Source organism: Callithrix jacchus, chromosome 15, assembly GCF_049354715.1.
Source record: "Callithrix jacchus isolate 240 chromosome 15, calJac240_pri, whole genome shotgun sequence".
Classification (NCBI taxonomy): Eukaryota; Metazoa; Chordata; class Mammalia; order Primates; family Cebidae; genus Callithrix; species Callithrix jacchus.
Genome location: NC_133516.1, coordinates 52,267,902 through 52,288,932, shown reverse-complemented (window position 1 = coordinate 52,288,932; position 21,031 = coordinate 52,267,902).

Sequence of the window (21,031 nt, the reverse complement as noted above, 5' to 3'; positions counted from 1 at the left end):
TTCAGTTGCCATTCAAGTGAAAATTATTGATGGTTTTTCAGAGAAGCCGTATCACTCATCCCTGTATTTAGCTATTGTACATAGGAAGGAGAAAATACAATTTTTAAAAGAGCTTGTTTACCCTACATAGAAAACATGGAAAGAGATGTGTCAAGAATATACAGGACTTGAATGAAAAATATATGAAATCCTATATAATTGTTAAATATATTTTCATAAATGCATATGTAGTATACAAATATTATGTATGGACAGAACTTAAATTAGAGAAAGCCTAGAAGAAACAAAAATGTCTACTTAAAATTATAGGTCTAATAAAAACATAATAAAATGTATAATAGAAATCGGAGAAATTGACAAATCAATTCCAAAATTCAATAATTCTTCACACTCTCAGCTTTCTTTCCTCTCCTCTCTTTTGCAATCCTAACCCACATAAGGAAGTTACAATGGACTTTTCAATGTTCTCTGAATAAATTCAACCAATGTTAAGAGCAAGAACTCCAAGAAACAGGCACACAACCGACAGACTGGAGTTTAGCCCTGGTTCTTTCCTTTAGGTGCTATAAAAGTGGACAATTCATTAATGTTCTCCAAGACTAGTTAATCCCAACCCAATACTGGGAAAATATCTGCTCTATCTACATCAAATAGGTATATTAAAGTAACAAAAAGCATAGGGAAGTGCTTTACCCCCTACACTGACCATATCCAATCATTACACCTGTCCTTTTGTTACCAAACGCCAGGAATTTGACCTAGGTCCTATTGCTTGCTGCAAAATACTTCTTGCTCCTGAATCCTCAGGCCTTAAACAATTTTTTTGTCATTGTTGTTTGTTTTGAGAGCAAAATACATGTACAATATGAAAATTTATTATGTTAACTGTTATAGAGTGATGTTAAGTAAATTAACAAATTTTCAGATACTGAAATTATCAGAATTGAATTCCTGCTATAAAGGAATTCGTTAACATTTTAAAGGATTGCTAGTTTATGAAGTGAGCCGGATTAACAAAAATATTAAGAAAACAATAATACAGTAGTGAAGTGAATTAAGTAATAATTGGGACATTTTAATAAATATGCATAAAGTTTGGGACATCATAAACTAGATAATATCAAGTACCTGAGTAATCATTTGATGTCTTAAATAATACATTTCTTATCTTTAATTCCCTGAGACTCTATAGTGATTAGTTTCAAAATATTATTACTCCTCAATACAATTTTTTTATATTAAGTTCCTGACCAGTTTTAACATTGTTCTTATGTGAAAACACTAGCTGCTTTATGAGATTCAGCTTCTCAAACATATTTCTGGAATGTGCTAGGATAAAAGGCAAAAACTATATGTATATTTTATTCTGTAAACTCTAAGGTCTATGGAAGGACTTGGGAATAAAGTCAAATTCACTATCAAGGGCCTAGAAGTAGTTGTGAAATACTGAAGTCTGGGGATACTGATAGGTATTCAGTAATACCTTTATTTGTAAATATAAACATGGATTCAAAAAGTAGTTGAATAAAACGCCACTGGCAGGCAAATAATAATAATTTGGGATATTTAAAAAATTATGTCAAATAAGATGTTTCATTTGACTAACATTCAAGAATTCTTCCAAAATATGATCTCTAATCTCTTCCTGTTAATTGTTTACAAACTGCCACAAAATTCCCATAAACAGAAAATAAAAACTAGAACCCATCGCTAGTCTGTCTCCAAAATGCTGACTATCCAGATGATTGATTGTCAGCATGGTATTCTTACATACCTGCCTTGAATGGGAATTTAGGTAAGACTCAAAATACATTTTAGGGAAAAATAACATAATTTTTCAGCATCAAATTAAACAGCAATATTGTCCATGATATGATAAAGGTTTGGGCAAAACTGGGTTATATTCCGCTCCTACCTATTTAAGGAAAGAAATACCAGTTAGTTTATCTCATCTAATCAAAACTTTAAAATTTTACGTTTAAAATTGTAGGTAGTGAACACAGAAATTCAACAAAGACGTTTGAAAACCAGCAGTCATGGCACTGCGTTAACTGAAGCTCAGGCACCATGTTCTCCTTTAAGCAAGGTTTGCTCTCTCTCTCTCTTTTTTTTTTTCACAAATACAGGGATATGACAGGAGAAAAATGTAATAGTCTCACTATATGGGTAAAATATGGAACTCTTTGAGCAATTTAAAATATCCTTTGTTTTCCCAAATACTATTCTGTTTTTATAAAATAAGGAGGGAGGAATGGAATTCAATTTGCACTCAGTTACACTGATTAATAAAAATGCTGTTTCTATTTGAGAATAGTATTCCTGGGTCTATTTAACGTGACTGAAAAGTCACAGATTACCATATATAACCTTATGTGAAACTTAAAATGCTCATTCCCGTGAGCTTTATTTTATTCTGAATTCCTATAAGTACATTCTACTATGAAATGCTCTCTTTCTAAAAGGACTCCACAAGCACAAACAGATGGATTAATTACATTAAAATCTGACACGTTAAGTGTAAAGTTAAAGAAGCCAAACTTATGCAAATAGAAAATTTATCATTTAATACCCAATTGAATCTAAATGAATTCTTTTTTACTGTCATCAGGTTTCAAAACATTTCAGGCATGGGATAAGAGGCAATTTATCTGGCATCATAGAAATCTGAGAAAATAATTTTTCCTTCCTTTTAGATTTTGAGAAGAATCAACTCCTATTTATAGACTAATAAAAAAAAACTTCAGGATAGAGACTTTTTTAGAGAGTAGGTCAGTGTAAGGAAAACAGACCATTCATTTTCTCCAATCAGCATTTTCTTTTTCCAAACCTTATTGTCCTTATCTCACATTGCTGGGAAAATAGCAATTACAGAGTAACAGAAGGTTCACTTTTCTCCAGAGCACTTTCATGGGCAGAGTCACCAATTAAAAGTATTGCCAGATTTCAAATGATATCATAAAAGACAAGTAATTTTTTTCTTTCTCATTTTTATAAATCAAAAGGAAGGAATATAACTATCTATTACAAGCTGTAAATGTATTAAATTTCTCTACTTATTATCACTTATTTTTTGCAAAACCGTAAGCAGAACTACAAACCAGAATATGGACTGTAGTGGTCAAGAGCCCAGATTTAGTGACAGAACGCTTCAGCTCATCCTCCAGCTCCTTGCTCACTAGCTGTGTAACCTTGGGCAAGTTATTTAGACCCTCTGTGCCTTAGTTTTCTTGTCAATAACATGGGGTAATAATAGTATCTAGACTATAGTGTTATGAAGATTAAATGAATTAACCATGAAATGCATTCAGATGAACAAAATAAACACTCAATAAATATTGAAAAAATAAAAAGGAAAATAAAACAAAGTCACAAACATCTGGTTTAATAACAAAATGATTGTGGTGGGCAGATTTCCATTTTCAAGTAATTTTTAAGTACCTCCATGTGTATTTCCCATTCTGTTTTCTAAGCTTTTCCCTACAAACTGTGCTATTAAATCAGGCTCATTATTTACCTTATCTTCAAAACTTTCTAAGTCAGTTTTTCTCTGTCAGAGCAGGAGGAAAGTGTGAGGATAGGCAGGGCACACATCAGAATCAATAGGGTGCAGTTTGGATTCTAAGAAAGAACCGAAGGTCCTTTGATAGCTTTAATTCAGAGACTAGTCTTCCGACACTGACCTCAATTCTTCTCGCTTCCCAGACCCAACAAAGTTTGTTAGAAGACAACAGTTTAGCAATAATCAAGGAAAATGGAGCCATTGTAAGGCCAAGTCTAGAACTGGGAATCTTATAGGAAACCATTTAAAATAAGACTGAAAGAATGATTTAAACATATTTGTCAATAACTATCTCACATTTTTTCACATTTACATATACAAATTTGAAAACTCCTTCATGAGCACAGAGTGTGAAGGCTTATTTTTTTGGTAGTAATAGCAGTAATAATAATGGCTGCAATTTATTGTATGGTAGGCATTCTGATAAACCCTTTGTAGGGATTATATCATTTAATTCGCATAGTTCCATGAAACAGTAAGTATAAAGTCCGATGGCATAAAGAGTTGAAGTTACTCATCACATGGCCAGTGTCCAGATTTGAAATCAGATTCTTCTTTTTCCAAAGCCCATATTCTTAATCTCTATTCTACAGTGGCTAATTTTTATAAATTGATTCCTTGGTCTGATTTTCCTTGTTGCAGAAACGATTGTGGCACTCTTTCTAGCCTTACTCAGATATGAGAAAACCAACTTCTTTAGGAGAGGTAGGTCCACCTGAGAGATTTTTCAGGGCACATCTCAGCACTACCTGGACCCGAAATGAGAGAATTGGTTTTATTGTTACTGTAATTTTATTCTTCAGATGTCAACCATGTCTTTGGACATAAAAGAGAATGAACTTCTGAAATAATTTCCAAGGACTTCCGATCTTTTCCACTTGCTAAAACTTTCAAGTAGGAAGATATAAATTATATGTTAAATTCTTAAATCAGATGTAAAAGCTATGAAAGACTTAAACAGCTTTCAAGATCAAGTTGTGAGGTTAGATATATTTGAAAGGGAAATGACGTGTATTCAATTTTAATGTTAGAATTCAAGTTATTTAAACTTAGCTGAGATGGTTAGTCATGAGGTTTGTCTGTGGAAAACAGACAAAAATGCTGAAGCCATTTTAATCGTAAGAACATACAACTAGATGGAAAATTTAATGGAGGCATCTTTCTCCTGGTTTCCTTCCTTATTATTATATTTCAAGCAACAGCTCTGCCCTGCCAAGTCATCATACTACACTGAATTTCGAACTCTTATGGGCACAAACTTTCAACAGAAAGATTCTCTTACCATAATATTAGTAATTTCAAGCAGCTTATTTGAATCTCGGTGGAAATTTAGGTTGCCCCAAAAATATGTTGATTTCCAAAAGTAAAAATGTGGTTCTAATAAAATCGCTTTCAAATATTACTGTCGTCCTCTTCTGGGCTCTATTTACTTTTTAAAAATAAAAACGATAGTTTTAGCTTAGCAAGAACAAGTATAGGAATTTTTAATTTAAAAGACCTGTAAATCCTGTGTAATTGCTTCAGCATTGAATTTTACACTGAGTTTTCCATGTAAACTCATATGATTCAAATGGATGGCTAGAGGATGACTTGCAGTGAAGATTTTGAAGATTAATCATACTACCACCATTTGTCTAGGACATATGGAGAATTTATGGTAGGCAAATGAAGTAATATTATATGGACATGTTTGCTTCAAAAAACCCCACATGCTTTATTAGAACATAGGAGGTGGGGGCACATTTGGGACAAAGGTAGAAATTGAGGAACTAAGAGTGAAAACCATTTGTCACTGAGGGAAAAAAAGCTACATAAAAGTGATATTTCTCTGAGCATTTACTATATAGCTCAGCCCATGCAGATACTCAATACTACTAGTAAAATTGGCAATTTGCAGAGATAAACAGTAACAGGAAGAAGGGCAGCTTTGTATCCTGAAGTCTCCAAGAAGTTTTATTTTGCTATGAAGTAAGGGACCTTATGAAATTGTATTAACCATTATTTAAAAAAATCATTTTCTTTTCATCAATAACGCAAAGCTTTTATAGTAAGAAATGTAGAAATACAGAGAAGAAAGAGAAGCCAGTTACAAGCCTACTTTCCTAGAAAAGCAGCATTAAGCCTTTTGCACAACTTTTAAAATGTTTGTGTGCAAGTGTTTTTGTGGCTACATGTTTATATAAAGCACAAATGAAAACAGAAATGTTTACAGTATTTTGTAATCTGATTTCTGCACGTATGTTGAGAACAAACTTCCCTGGGATTAATTATTTTTTTCTTTAAAGCTTAATGACTACATGTGTAGCATGCAAGGATAATTTGAATTCTGGACTTAATTCTGGACTTTGTTCTGAACTGATAGAGTGGCTGTGGATGTTAAAATAACCTAAGTGGGGACAGATGAGGTGGCTCGTGCCTGTAATCCTGGCATGTCAGCGGGTGAGACAGGAGGATCTCTTGAGGCCAGGAGTTCAGGACTAGCCTGGACAACACCCCTAAAAAAAATAAAAATTAAGGAAAGTGTACATTAAAAAATTAAGATAATGTACATAATTTTTAAAAAGAAATAAAGTTAAAGAGGAACAGAACTTTGTATTGGATTTATTATTATCCAAAGAAAGGAATACTGGGCAGAGCCAGAACTATGATTCAGTCACTGGATTGTGACAAAAATACAGAGATGATAATGGTAAGATGTGCCACTGAATCTAAAAAGGAATATGACACATATTTCTTTATCCACAAATGTATCCAACAAGTATTCTTTCCCTCAATATATGAGACATGAAAAGCACAAGAACAATTCAGACTGTCTGGATTTGAATCTTGGGTACCAAGTGTCAGTGTCTTTTTTTCTAGAAAATGGGTATTATATTAGGGTGCTGTAAAAACAAATGAGAAAGAGAGCTTAGAACAGTATCTGATGCAATTTGTGTATCCTAAACACACACTGTTATGGTACTGTTTTTGTTATACTCTAGTCACTGACCAGTCTTTTCTGCTTACTTGGAACTTGGAACTCTTCAACAAATTTTTTCAAATACTAGAAATACCTTCCATAAGGTTAAGGATTATAACTGGCTTACAGGTGGATCCACAAGAGCTGTCTGACTCATAATTGGTGCAAAAACAAACATGTAAAAAGAAGAAAGAAAGAAAATCTTTTATGTCCTTTCCTGTATTGTCCTCTATCCTTAGTTTATTTTATCAGCTACCCGTAAAATCCTTTGATGAATTTTTTAAAATTTAAGTTAGTCAGAGGTGATTACTATCACTGGCAATTAGAATATAGCAACCGAGAAACTGACTCAGATGCCCCAAGCCCAAAATGAGTATTAGTGTTCACTGGAGAAGAATGTTTAGAGGAAAATTATTTTATTAGTTTGTCAATTCATAGAGAATATTTTCATGTAATGACAATCTTTTCTTTAACACATGACTTTTAATAGTGGAAATGCGAATAATGAAAATGGGTGTAAAGACTCAATAAATGCTAAAAATAATAACATAAATGGTGGTTAATAACAAGAAAAATACCCTAGAACAAGCTCTGTGTTGATTTGGTTTTACAAAGGACAAGTCCAATGAGGGACCTTGGTAAGTGAGCATGCTACTAGATCTAACATTAATCCAACTGAATTCCCCTGCAGTATCAGTGCATGCTGACAGATGCTTAGTTTTTGAGGAAGCAAATTTAAGTATAGTAGTGATTAAATTAAATGTGAGTGCCTAAATTCCCTCATTAAAGGGCAGAGATGATAAACATGAGATTTTTTAAAAACCTAGCTATAGGCTGTTTATCATTTAAGACTAAAAAATGTTTAAAAAATTAAGGATGAGCAAAGGGTACCAGCCAATGCAAACAGACAACAACAAGAAAACAAAAATGGGAGTAGTAAAACTAGTAACAGACAGTGAAATTAAAGATTAAAAGTAGTAATCAAGATTAAAAGTAACATTATGAAATGCAAAGAGGGACAATTTATGTTGTAAATATAATGAACATATCTGCATGTCCAGCGAATTGACAACTAATCCGCGGAGAAAAATCTATTAGCTATGCAAAGTGATCTTGAAAATAAAACTGAAGTGAGAGTTTTAAGTTCTTATGAAATTAAACAGATCTACTAAATGGAAAACAAGACATGGAGAATTGATGAATCATTTATTTATTCAACATAGAGAGATATTACCATTCCTCACATACAAAATATTTATTTTTGAATGTCCATAGACTATTTAAAAAATTAACCATTAAAAAAGTTACTGGATTTTTTTAAAGCATAGTTATATTTTTTAGGCTTCTCATTTTAAAGTCATAAGCTAATGCAATTAAAAATAGATAATCAAAATAATTTTATTCATTTAGAAATAAAAAATTATATTCCTAGATAATTTCTGGAAAGTCTTCAGATAAAAAAGTGAAATTACATAGAATCCAGACAGTGCTGAGATGGAGACTATTTTATCCTGGACATCGTGGTACAATAGAAATTATAATTGGAAGACTAGTTTTGGCCTTGAAAGTCTTCATTATTAAAGATGAAAGATAAAAAATAAAATTAAATTGTTAATAGCATCTTAAATAGAAAAAAGATAAACAGAAACAAAGATAAAGCTTAAAATTAAGGAAAGAGCAAATAAATGTTAAATAAAATGTAGACATAAATCTGAAAGCTGGGTCTTGTCAACGGCTAGTAAAATAGATGTTCCCCTTGTAAGCATAGTTAGGAGCAGAAAAAAAAAAATATATATATATATATATATATATATATATAATAGACGTGATGAAGAATGAGAAGTGGGTTGCATAATCATAGACTCAGGAGAAATTAAACAACTTTAAAGATACTGCTACCTGAAATCCTATTGCAACAAATTAGAAATCCTAGAAAAAATGGATTTTCTGGCAAAACCACATTAACAAAATTATCCCCTGCAAAATCTGAGTACCATGAACCTTCAAAGAGATCAGACCTTAGAAACGCACCGTGAAGTTACCATTTTCAGGTGCCTTCAAAGCTAAGTGTTATTTAGCCTTTGAAGAATACTTACACTGTCACACAAATGATTCAAGTCACATACGAATATGAAAATTCTCTCCAAGTCATTTTACATCAATACTAAAACCTGGCAAAGATAGCACCAACAAAACAATATTAACTTATTTTTAAAGAAAAATGCAAGATTCTAAATGAAATGTTAAAAATTAAACCCAGCCATATATTAAAAATAATACATCTGATGAAACAAGTGATTTAGCGTCAGCAGTAAATTAAAGGAGGAAAAAATCTATGATCGCATTTATAGACTCAGAGGTTTTTGATAAAATTCATTCCAAATGAAAACTCTACATTAAATAGACATGGAAAGAAACTACTAAACTAAAACACAATCCAATAGAAGTGTTATCTAGAAACAATTTTACCCTCCAGTTTTTGTTTTTTGTTTTTGGTGGATTTTTTTGAGATGGAATTTCCCTCTTGTTTCCCAGGCTGGAGTGCAATGGTGTGATCTCAGCCTCCTGAGTAGCTGGGATTACAGGCATGCACCACTATGCCTGGCTAATTTTTGTATTTGTATTACTCCTTTTGTGTATTTCCCCATTCCTTTGTCCTTTCCATGAACAAACATATATTGTGTGCCTATTATATATCAGGCACTGTGCTGGGCCACATTTCAAAATAAAGACATGGTCTAAAAACAACCGTGAAAAAGAAAAGCAGGAAGTGAAAACACAGGTGACAAGACCCCAGGAGCAGGTGAAAAATATCAGACTGAAGAAAGTTTTCCTATTCTGAATCTGATGAGCATTGGGATTTAGCTTTACGCATATTACGGATTAAAACATTTTCTGCAAATCAGGTAATTGATCTGTTAACAATGACATGATCTCCATTTTCTCTTTTGCCGTCCGAAAAACATCAACATAAGCCAAGAACAATGGAATAGCCTACGCCGAAGGGAGAAGTATGCATTTCTATAGCATTTCCATGTTGCCTGTGCTTCTCTGGTATTTTTACAAAGTTTGCATTTAATTAGAGCGTCCTGAAGTGACTGCAGGCAGGTGAAGCCTCTATTATGCTGCGGGGAGAGCTGACAGACAGCTTCAGAAGCGTTTAGTTAACAAATCATTACTTAGTGTTTGTAAGACTTCTACCTGAACCCAAACAGAACGTGTAACTGTCTTGGAAGAACAAAGCCATCAATTGTAAAACAAACCTTGGTAAAGGCAGCTAGGATCAGCAGGGAGGGGAAATAAAGTAATTTATTCAAATTGTATATTTGAAGAGTAAGAATGGTTCTATTTTTTTCTAAAAGGAACACAAATTTGAAATTTTTTTAAAAAAAACAGGAGAATATGAACAATGACTTCCTTGCTTTCATTTAAGGACAAGTCAGGTGTTTGTTATTTAAGTAGAAGAAAAAGAAAAATGACATAAGAAAGAATATTAAGAAATTTTTTACCTAAGAAATGACCATGTGTTCACTTTCTGACTTTTGTATAGAGCATGCTGCAATATTGGGTTTAATTTTGTCATTAAATGAGAGAAAGGCAAAGTTTTAACACAATCCTGTACTGTGATTTTATAACTTCTGCCATATTCAGGACTCTTCATCTTAATCTTCCAATCGCCAAGACCATAAACAGGCAGGGAAGAGAATGGCAGGGCTGAGTCAAAGACAGAACAGAAAAAATATAGGTCAAAGCAGCAGAGAGTTAACTATTATTTTTCAAAGACCATGGGAAGCATTGAAATTCTGATACCTCATTCTTGTGACAAAAATTGTAATGAGAACAGGAAATGGTACCACATGAATCCATTGTCCTGACAATGATTTAATGAGAATGGGAAATGGTGAGAGCATAACTAATTCGCATTATGATCCTAAAGTTGTCATCTTGTGGTTCTGCTCAGATGCCGTGGAATGAAGAATGTCGACATCAACTGGGAGAGTGCAAAGAAAAGCATGAAGACGGTGACATTGTGTGGCCTGAAAGTAATGGCAGAATGTGTTAGCCACAGAGGGGAAGGGTGTAGGAGGGGTATACGAATCTCAGAGTTTGTCTGCTGAATGACAAAGTAGGAATACATTTAAAGGTGGCATGGATTCCAACTGGAAGTAAAAGACCAGAAGATGAGGCAAAGGCCGTGATGGAAAACTTGAGACAGAAAGTAACCCAGAGGTCAGATGAGAATGCACAAACAGGTGAAATCTGGCCAGTGTGGAGATTCTGTGTTTAATCTCTTCTTGGAGGTTTTCAAGTTTGCTGAGCAGCAATTAATTTAGTGATTCTAATACTCAATTTCTTTTGCTTTCTGAGTAACCTTTTGTCTCCAATCCTGTAATTCAAACAAAGCATTTTGTATGTGAAGCTAACAAAGATATCCCATTCCAGGCTTCAAAAGCTCTGAAGTGAAGAGTTCAGTGGGAGAAAGAACATCATTCCACTCAATTATGTTGGTGGAAACCAGCAGTTGAAATTTCAAGGTCATTTAGAATTTAAAGTCCACAGATTGTTAATAGTAATTTATTTCAGCTTAAATAAGTTTTGACCTATTTCTGTAAGTAGCAACTTGAGTTCTAGAGTGCCTTGAGTCCCGATTTATTTCAGAGGTTCTAGACTTCAAAAAGCATGCCAAAACATGCTGTCTGCTTACATTTCAGGAAACACATTGCCATGCATTGAAATAGTTAAAGGCGACAGATCAGCAAAAAAATTGAGAAACTTTTTAAATTGTGCAGTTTCAAGTCCAATTTATGCACCAAAGTGCTGGCTAGTCATTTTAAGTGGTTGCTTTAAAAATCCCTCTGTAAGACTGGCACAACATTTAACATACTTCTGACCAATGAATCCTTTTCAGGATTGAGAAAATAGAGGTATGATGGAGATCAAAGAATACAAACCTTTTGGAAGAGAAATTATATTTTACTAATTTCAATGCCAAAGCTGCATAGAAATCACATTCCATTTTCAGAACAATAAATATAATAATAATGATAAAATACTGTAGTTTTTGCATTCAGTTTGCTCTTAGCATCTTTTGTTTAAATGTGATGATAAACAGAATATTTCTGAAGTTGAGAAGCAACTTTAATAAAAATGAAAAGCACTGTGATTCTCTCACCACTAGTCAAAAGCCTTTCAGACGAAGATAAATGACTCTAAGCCATTAGAAAAAAATTACTTCAAACTTATGTGTGCCTAAGCCCCCTACTTTGCATTTTGATTCATATTTAAAATATTGATTCCATCAAATGGAGACACAGTTAGTGTCAGCAAAAGATGATGGAGAAAATGAAGTCAAAGGGGAACAATGTAAACAGTGGATTTATTTATTTACCCTTAGGTGAAGATGCCATATTTCACTTATATGGAACATTTATTCAATTTATTTTATTAATTTAATCTTCTTAAAGTACTATTTCACACTCTGATGCAATTTCAGATCAAACAGATCACTGTGTACTTGTTGAATTCATGGCTAATGACACGTGGATTTATAATCTAGAATGATTCATAATTGAGTGACTACCTTATTTTACTCCCTTATTATAGGAGAGGTCCACTATGAAAGATAATAATGGTCAAAGAAGAAATGTGAAAGATATTCTCAAAAGTTGAAGCATACTACACTGTAATAATGTCTAGTGAAAATGAAATATTTAAAGTCCATATTTAGGCTCTCACCCATTTATTATGTGGCTATGTAAGGGGTGTCAAATGCTGATGGGAATTTCTCTTTGACCTGGCAAAAATGAAGTAAGCAACATACAGTATTTCATCCATTATGTCCATTTTCACAATGAAAGATTGGTTCCATAATAGTTTTTATTCAATCCAATGTCAAGGTCTTAAAAACAAATTTTGAAAGCACTTAAGAGGTTCTTTTAACAGCTGTATTTAGTAACAAATGACAGATATCTATTAATGCAAGTACATCTTATATAAAATATTTTAATATGGATTTTATGTGATAGTATGTGCTTATTAACATCAGGTGTAAATTGACACATCACGGTAGCTCTTTTAGATGAAAGATCCATTTAGTTCCATCTTCAAATTATGGATTGATACAATATTCTATGCCATAATGGTTCCAAAAGCATTGTTAGTGTGATGTATTATTCATATTTTCAGGTACCATTGTTTCAGTTCATAACAGAGTGCCTCACAATTGTGAGTGAAGTTTATAATGAACTAAGGAAAACTACCTATCATATTTGAATAGATTACCAAGTTGGCATTGAGTACATCTAGGAACTATGTCCACAATAGTACTGGACACCGTGCTCAAATTTGAGGGCATAAAAATCTTTCTGTCCTAAATGATTAACTCCCATCACATGAGTAAAAAGTGTTTGAGATGATATTTATAAAGATGTATATGATCATCTGGTATTGTGGTTATTGCAGTGATTCAATTTGTATATCATTGCTTTATAAATTAAAATATCTAATTGAATTTAAATTAAATGTAGTTTAAATATAAGCCAATACTATTTCCTTTAGGGATAAAACAAATACTATATATATAGAGTCTAAACACGGTGAAACTTGCTTTCCAAATTATATTGTGCATACAAAATCACCCAGCGATCTTGTTCAAATGCAGGTTTTGATTAAACAAATCTGGGGGAGGGCCTGAGATTCTGCATTTCATTCCTTGGGTGATGCCAGCACTGCTGGGCAATGGGCTGGTAAGCTTACAGAGGATCATTGTGGAATTGAAGTAACTACCTGCTGGTTCAGGCTTTGTCACTCTGTGCCTTGGTTTTCTAATACTAACCACTTCTTGAGAATGCTATATTGAGGGAATTAAATGAGAAATTTATGTAATGGGCTTTTTAGGTTTCTATTGCTGCGTAACAAACTACTTTATAGTTTTGTGACCACTTTTGGAGATTAACTACTTTGTTTATTACCTTTGGCTTAATTCCCAATCAATGTTTGTTTAAAACATTCTTGAATGAGCTCATTCTCTAACTGAGTGAGACCAATGATAGGTAATTATTGAGACCTCACGAGACAGCAGATCTATTGTTAGAAATTTCTTCCTATTTTCAATGATATTTGTTCTCTTATAAGATATATTGCTTCTGGTTCTGCGTGTCAGAACTGAGCAAAAAATAGATCTAATCCCTTTCTGGATGTCAGTATCATTAATATTTTATGACATATGATTATTTGATTTTTCTTTATAAATTTTATTAGAATACCTTTGGGAACAAAACACTTTCCCTTGGTTCAAAAACCTAAAAGAATCAGAAGGGTATAGTAATAGATGCTGTTGGTGCACTGTCCAGCCTGTATGTCCTGGGTTTACCTCCCCATGCCCATGGATAAGAGCTTCTGCCCCAGGGCTCCCCACCAGTAAGCAGTCCTCACTCAATGAGAGTTTCCTCATCCACTGCTGGGGTAGCTCTGATGTGCACTTTACATTGCTGGAGGTTGACAGTGGGATACAGCTCCGTAGCAGTAACCTGCTTAATAATACATCACTTATTTCTTCTTTCCCTTCCCTGCTTCCTGGGATCATCTCCTAAAGAAATCACTTGTTTAAAAATCCTCATCTCAGAGTCAGTTTCTGAAGGAACCAAATCAACTCAGGTATGAAGTCAAATTTCTGCCCCCAGTCCTTGTCTTCTTTCTCCCTTTGCCTAGCTTTCACTCCCAATAGGTAAATCACGTTCTTAGTTTCTTCCCAAGGTCTCATTTAATGAAACTCCAAGCAAATATAGACACTTAGTCCTTTCTTTGTTTCATAAAAACAAATGATGCTCACACCATTCTACATCTTGCTTTCTTCACTTAACCTATCTTGGAAATATTTCAATATCAGTATACAGGGAAGCTGCTCATTCCTCTCCATGGTTGTGTAGTATTCACTGTATGTGACTCGCCAGTTGATTCAAATTTCTTTGCCATTTCTTCAGCCTACTCCCCCATTATTTCATTCAGTTACTTAATGAATGACTCAATTTAGTCATTTTAGTTAACTTTGCTAGCCACATACCAATTAATTGATATTATTCTCAAAATATTATAGCTTATATAAATAATTATCTCAAAACATAATTGTTTCTAGTACATTATAAATGGAATACTACTCTACTTCTGTGGGATAAAAATAAAGTCTAAGTTAACCTTCTCTCACTGTTAGGTCATAAGGTGACACTAAATATGAAAATGGGTAAAACTCTGATGCTTTTCACCTGAAAATTTTCATCCAGCATTCATATAATTGTCTCTTTTCCTTCATTTTCCTCCCTCCCTCCCTCCCTCCCTTCCCCTCCCCTCCCTTCCCCTCCCCTCCCCTTCCCTCCCCTCCCCTCCACTCCCCTCCCCTCCCCTCCCCTCCCCTCCCCTTCCTCCCCTCCCCTCCCCTTCCTTTCCTCCTTCCTTCCTTCTCTTTCTTTTTCTCTCTTTAGTCGTACTCTGTCACCAGGCTGGAGTGCAGTAGCACAATCTTGGCTCACTGCAAACTCCACCTCCCAGGCTCAAGAAATTCTCCTACCTCTGCTTCCTGAGTAGCTGGGACTGCAAGTGGACACCACCACACCCAGCTATCTTTTTTAATTTTTCTTAGAGACGGGTTTTCACTATGTTGGCCAACATGCTCTCTATTTATTGACCTTGTGATCCACCAGCCTCGGCCTCCCAAAGTGCTGGGATTACGGCCCTTTATGCTAAAAACTCTCAATAAACTAGGTATCTATGGAATGTATCTCAAAATAATAAATGTTATTTATGACAAACCTACAGCCAATATAATACTGAATGGGCAAAAACTGGAAATATTCCCTTTGAAAACTGGCACAAGACAAGGGTACCCTCTCTCACCACTCCTATTCAACATAGTATTAGAAGTTCTGGTCAGAGAAATCAGGCAAGAAAAAGAAATAAAAGATATTCAATTAAAAAAAGAGAAAGTCAAACTGTCTCTATTTGCAGATGACATAATTGTATATTTAGAAGATCCCATTGTCTTAGCCCAAAATCTCCTTAAGATAGTAAGCAACTTCAACAAAGTCTCAGGATACAAAATCAATGTGCAAAAATCACAAGCATTTCTATACAACAATAACAGTCAAACAGAGAGCCAAATCATGAGCAAACTCCCATTCACAATTGTTTCAAGGAGAATAAAATACCTAGGAATACAACTAACAAGGGACGTGAAGGACCTCTTCAAGGAGAATTACAAAACACTGTTCAAGGAAATAAGAAAAGAAACAAATAGATGGAAAAACATTTCCATTCTCATGGTTAGGAAGAATCAATATTGTAAAAATGGACATACTGCCTGACATAATTTATAGATTAAATGCTATCCCAATCAAGCTACCATTGACCTTCTTCACAGAACTGGAAAAATCAACCTTAAACTTCATATGAAATACAAAAAGAGCCTGCATAGCCAAGACAATCCTAATAAAAAAAACCAAGGCTGGAGGCATCAGGCTACCTGACTTCAAACTATACTATAAGGCTACAGTGATCAAAACAGCATGGTACTCATACAAAAACAGAGATATAGACCAATGGAACAGAGCAGAGGCCTCAGAAGTAACACCACACATCTACAACCATCCGATCTTTGACAAATCTTATGAAAACATCAATGGGAAAAGGATTCCCTGTTTAATAAATGGGGTTGGGAAAACCGGATAGCCATGTGCAGAAAGCAGAAACTGGACCCCTTCCTGACACGTTACACTAAAATTAACTCCAGATGGATTAAAGACTTAAACATGAAACCTAACACCATAAAAACTCTAGAAGAAAACCTAGGTAATGCCATTCAGGACAGGAAAAGGCAAGGACTTCATGACTAAAACACTAAAAGCAATGGCAGCAAAAGCCAAAACAGACAAATGGGATCTCATTAAACTCCAGAGCTTCTGTGCAGCAAAAGAAACAATCATTAGAGTGAACTGGCAACCAACAGAATGGGAAAAAATTTTTGCAATCTACCCATCTGACCGAGGGCTATTATTATCCAGAATCTACAATCAACTTAAACAAATGTACAAGAAAAAAAGCAACTCCATCAAAAAGTGGGGAAGGATATGAACAGACACTTTTCAAAAGAAGACATTTATGAGGCCAGCAAACATATAAAAAAATGCTCATCACCATTTGTCATTAGAGAAATGCAAATCAAAACCACATTGAGATACCAGATCACACCAGTTAGAATGGCAGTTATTAAGAAATCCTCTCCAGATGCTGGAGAGGATGTGGAGAAATAGGAATGCTTGACACTGTTGGTGGGAGTGTAAATTTGTTCAACCATTAGGGAAGACAGTGTGGTAATTCCTCAAAGATCTAGAAATAGAAGTACCATTTGACCCCACAATCTCATTACTGGGTATATACGCAAAGGATTATAAATTGTTCTATTATAAAGACACATGCACACATTATGTTAGTTTCAGCACTGTTTACAATAGCAAAGACTTGGAACCAACCCAAATGCTCATCAATGATAGACTGGATAAAGAAAATGTGGCACATATACACCACAGAATACTATGCAGCCATAAAAAAGATGAGTTCATGTCCTTTGCAGTGACATGGATGAAACTGGAAACCATCATTCTCAGCAACCTGACACAAAAACAGAAAACCAAACACTGCATGTTCTCACTCTTAAGTGGGTGTTTAACAATCAGAACACATGGACACTGGGAGAGGCACATCACACACTAGGGCCTGTTAGGGGCTGGGAGAGCTAGGGGAGGAATAGCAGTGGGTGGGGAGACTGGAGGCTGATAACATGAGGAGAAATACCTAATGTAGATGACAGGTGGATGGATGCAGTAAACTATCATGGCATGTGTATACCTATGTAGCAATCCTGCATGATCTACACATGTACCCCAGTACTTAAAGTATAAAAAAATCAATCGGTGGGGGGCGAAAAAAAAGCACAAGTACCACTGAAGTGCAAATGACAAGCTGGAAACAAAACTTGCAACATATGTGGATAGACAGTTAATATTCTTTACATATTAAAGATTTATAAATTAGCAAAATAAAAACAAAAACAAAAAATATACCCTTAGTAGAACTCTCTAGTAGGAAAACAAGCAAAGAAGAAGAAAAAATGCTTCATAGATGAAGAAATAAAAATTCTCAATATTTATATGAAAATGTATAATAACCTGGAATTCCAATTAAATAATGAAATTTTAACTTAATATCCAGATATACTCAAATAGGGTATAGGGGCAAGACCAGAAAATTGTTACCTGTTAGTTAAAAACATAAATGAGTTGAGGAAATAATAACAGAATCGTGGAGAACATGACAGAACTGAAAATAATTTTAAAGTATGTACAACAGGTCTCATTTTTCTACCATAGTATTAGTATGGAAGAAGTGTATAATTAAATTAAAAATAGCATGAGCACTTTGGGAGGCCAAGTTGGGCAGATTGCTTGAGCTCAGGAGTTCGAGACCAGCCTGGGCAACATGGAGAAACTCCACATTTACAAAAAATATACAAAAATTAGCCAGGCAAGGTGGCATGCACCTTTAGTCCATCCACCTGAGAAGCTATGTTGGGAGTGTTTGAGCCCAGGAAGTCGAGGCTGCAGTGAGCTGTGATCATACCACTACACTCTAATATGGGTGACAGAGCAAGACGCTGTCTCAGGAAAAACAAAATGCCATGAGTGTCAATTCTTACTTTATTATCTCTGTGTTCTTATCCTTCTCCAATCATCAGTTTTCAGTGCACCTATGTCACCAATAATTGATGATATACAAACTGTGATAATTATGAGATATACTTTATATCTAAAAATAAAACATTGAAATATTGATATTTCTGGTTACAGGTGAAAGTGAAGTGAGAGAAATACTTGCATAGACTCTTGGTGGATTTGTTAATTTGTATAATAATTCTTAAAAAGTATTTAGACATGTTAATGAAAAATGTTGATATTCTTTTAACCTGCAATTCCACTTCTAAAAATCTTATCCTCAAGAAAGAATCAGAGACGTGGACAAAGATCTTTCTATGAAGTTGCTCTAGTCAGTGGAATTTATAATCATAAAATACTAAAACCAACCTGAGATTCCACGTAGGGGAATGTTTAAGCACACCATGGACATCTCTATGGTGGAATAATACACAGCTATCAAAAAACTTTTTCCAAAGAACATTTATTAATATGATCTTTCTTAAAATCCTGTATAAATTAAAAGCAGTCCTATAATGATATTATTTAATGGATATGATATTACACACAAACATAAATATATGCGTATTAATTTTAAAAAGACCCTATGATGGGTGCTACAAAATCTCACAAATCACTGCTAAAGAACTTATTCGTGTAACCAAATACAGCCTGTTCTCCCAAAACTTATGGAAATAACAAATTTTTATAATAACAGTAATTTTTTTTGAAAAGAAAGTACTCTAGAACTATTCTTAGGGCATCATTGAGGGAGTGCAATTAGTTGGCTTTTTTCCCCTTTATTTTCTAATCTAAAATTGGAAGGAAAGAAGATTTTTAAAAGATCATCATTCTCCTGTACACATTTTCCCCTATAATTTTCTTTCCTATCAATCAAATTTTGTTCTGCTTTCATTTATTGGTCTGAATTAAGTCTAGAGAATCAGCTGAGTGTCAATATAGTATAAGCTTAGCAATATAAGCTTTTGTCTGAAAAGCATGGATTCACACTCGGTTGCTTTGTGATCTTGGGTAAATCTACCTTCCCTTCTAAGCCTCAGTTTTTGCATCTGAAAAGAGAGGAGTTAGAAGTACTAAGCTCTTGGTACTGTTAAGTGAGATGACTTATGTAAAGCGCTGAGCACAGTTCCTCCACATAGCACAGCAGGTCCTTGAATAATGTCATTTTATTCAACATTATTTCTTTATAATGATGATGAGAAAGAAATAGATTGCCAGTGGGACCACTGTTTGAAGTCTGCATGTTCTCCCCATGTCTGTGTGGGTTTTTTCTGGGTGCTCTGGTTTCCTCCCACATCTCAGATATGTTCACATTGGGTGAATTGGCATGCCTATATGGTCTCCATCTGAGTGTGCATGGGTGTGTGTGAGTGCACCTTGAGGCTGGATGATGTCCTGCCCATGGCGGGTTTCTACTCTGCACTCTGAGTTTCAGGACAGATTCAGGCCACCCAGACCCTCGACTGACCTAAACAGGTAAATAATTATCATACTTGTTTTTATTCATCTTACATGTATGTACAGATATTTAATATGTGAAATGTTTTGGTTCTTTATTTAAAGTTTAGTGATGTTTTTGTGACCAGAAATATGCTGAAGGAGCTTAACTCTTGTTTGTATGAATTAGCCTGAGGGAAAATTTGTTCTCTTTTCATCTGTTGCTTTGAATTGCAGTTTCCAAGAACTTATCAATGTTAAGTGAGAACTTACTGTATGTTCTTGGTAAAGTTGTTGTTAATATACTGTTTTTTCATGTATATCTCAGCAATATCTCAAATGCCTTCTATGTAACACCATTCCAACAGACTGTTTATAAGATAGTTTTAAAAGGGTTATATGGTTAAGTAACCAGAAATTACTATATATTCTACATTACTTCTTGATGATTTACAATGCATCAAGATCAATATGAAAAGGTCTAGGTAGTCTAATAGCACATATATACATATGTTATTGTGTTTTAAAAGCTTGAATTTCCCAAACTTATTTCTCTATAGAACAATTCATGCTTCCCTGAACGTTGGATGTCATCCTGTGGAACCTATCGGGAACAACCACGGCTCTAAGGCAGGGGCATTAGAGTGAACTTCTTTTGGTAAAGATCTACGTATTAAATATTTAAGGCTCTGTGGGCCAAGATAGGCAAAATTGAACAACGATTCTCCCCAAAAGGTGAATAGTCGTTTTTAACAGTCAAACTTAAAATAAAAATAGTGGGCTAGATTTAGCCTGCCAGCCATAGTTTGCCTACCTCTGTTTCAAGAGACGGCATTGTTAAGAGGCATACGAAAATTTTCACAGGTGCTAGAGCACTAATATGAAAAAATTAAAGTGTGCAGAAGATGAAAGAGATGTCTCTTCTGCCAGTGCTGTTACAGCCCCTTTCCTAGCCCAATCTTGAATATATATAATAATAAATGGTTAATACCTCCTTGCCACAGACATACCCTGTACCATTTTCCCATGGACCATTTTGGATAAGATTACAGGATACTTTTCAACTCATTTTTTTTTCTGGACAACCACAAAGAATTAATCAGAATTGACAGAAGATATAAAGCCTATTTGCCATTCCTGATCTTCAGTACTCTTCTTCAAGCATATTATTAAGAATTTGACTTTGGTGTGACCACGCTGTCACAGAATAGAAAGAGGAGTCATTACCTTACTTGACCAAAATTGTCATAGCCTAAGATTGCAAACATTTTTGCAATCTCATTATTCTATGGACACACAGTGATCTACCAATCAACT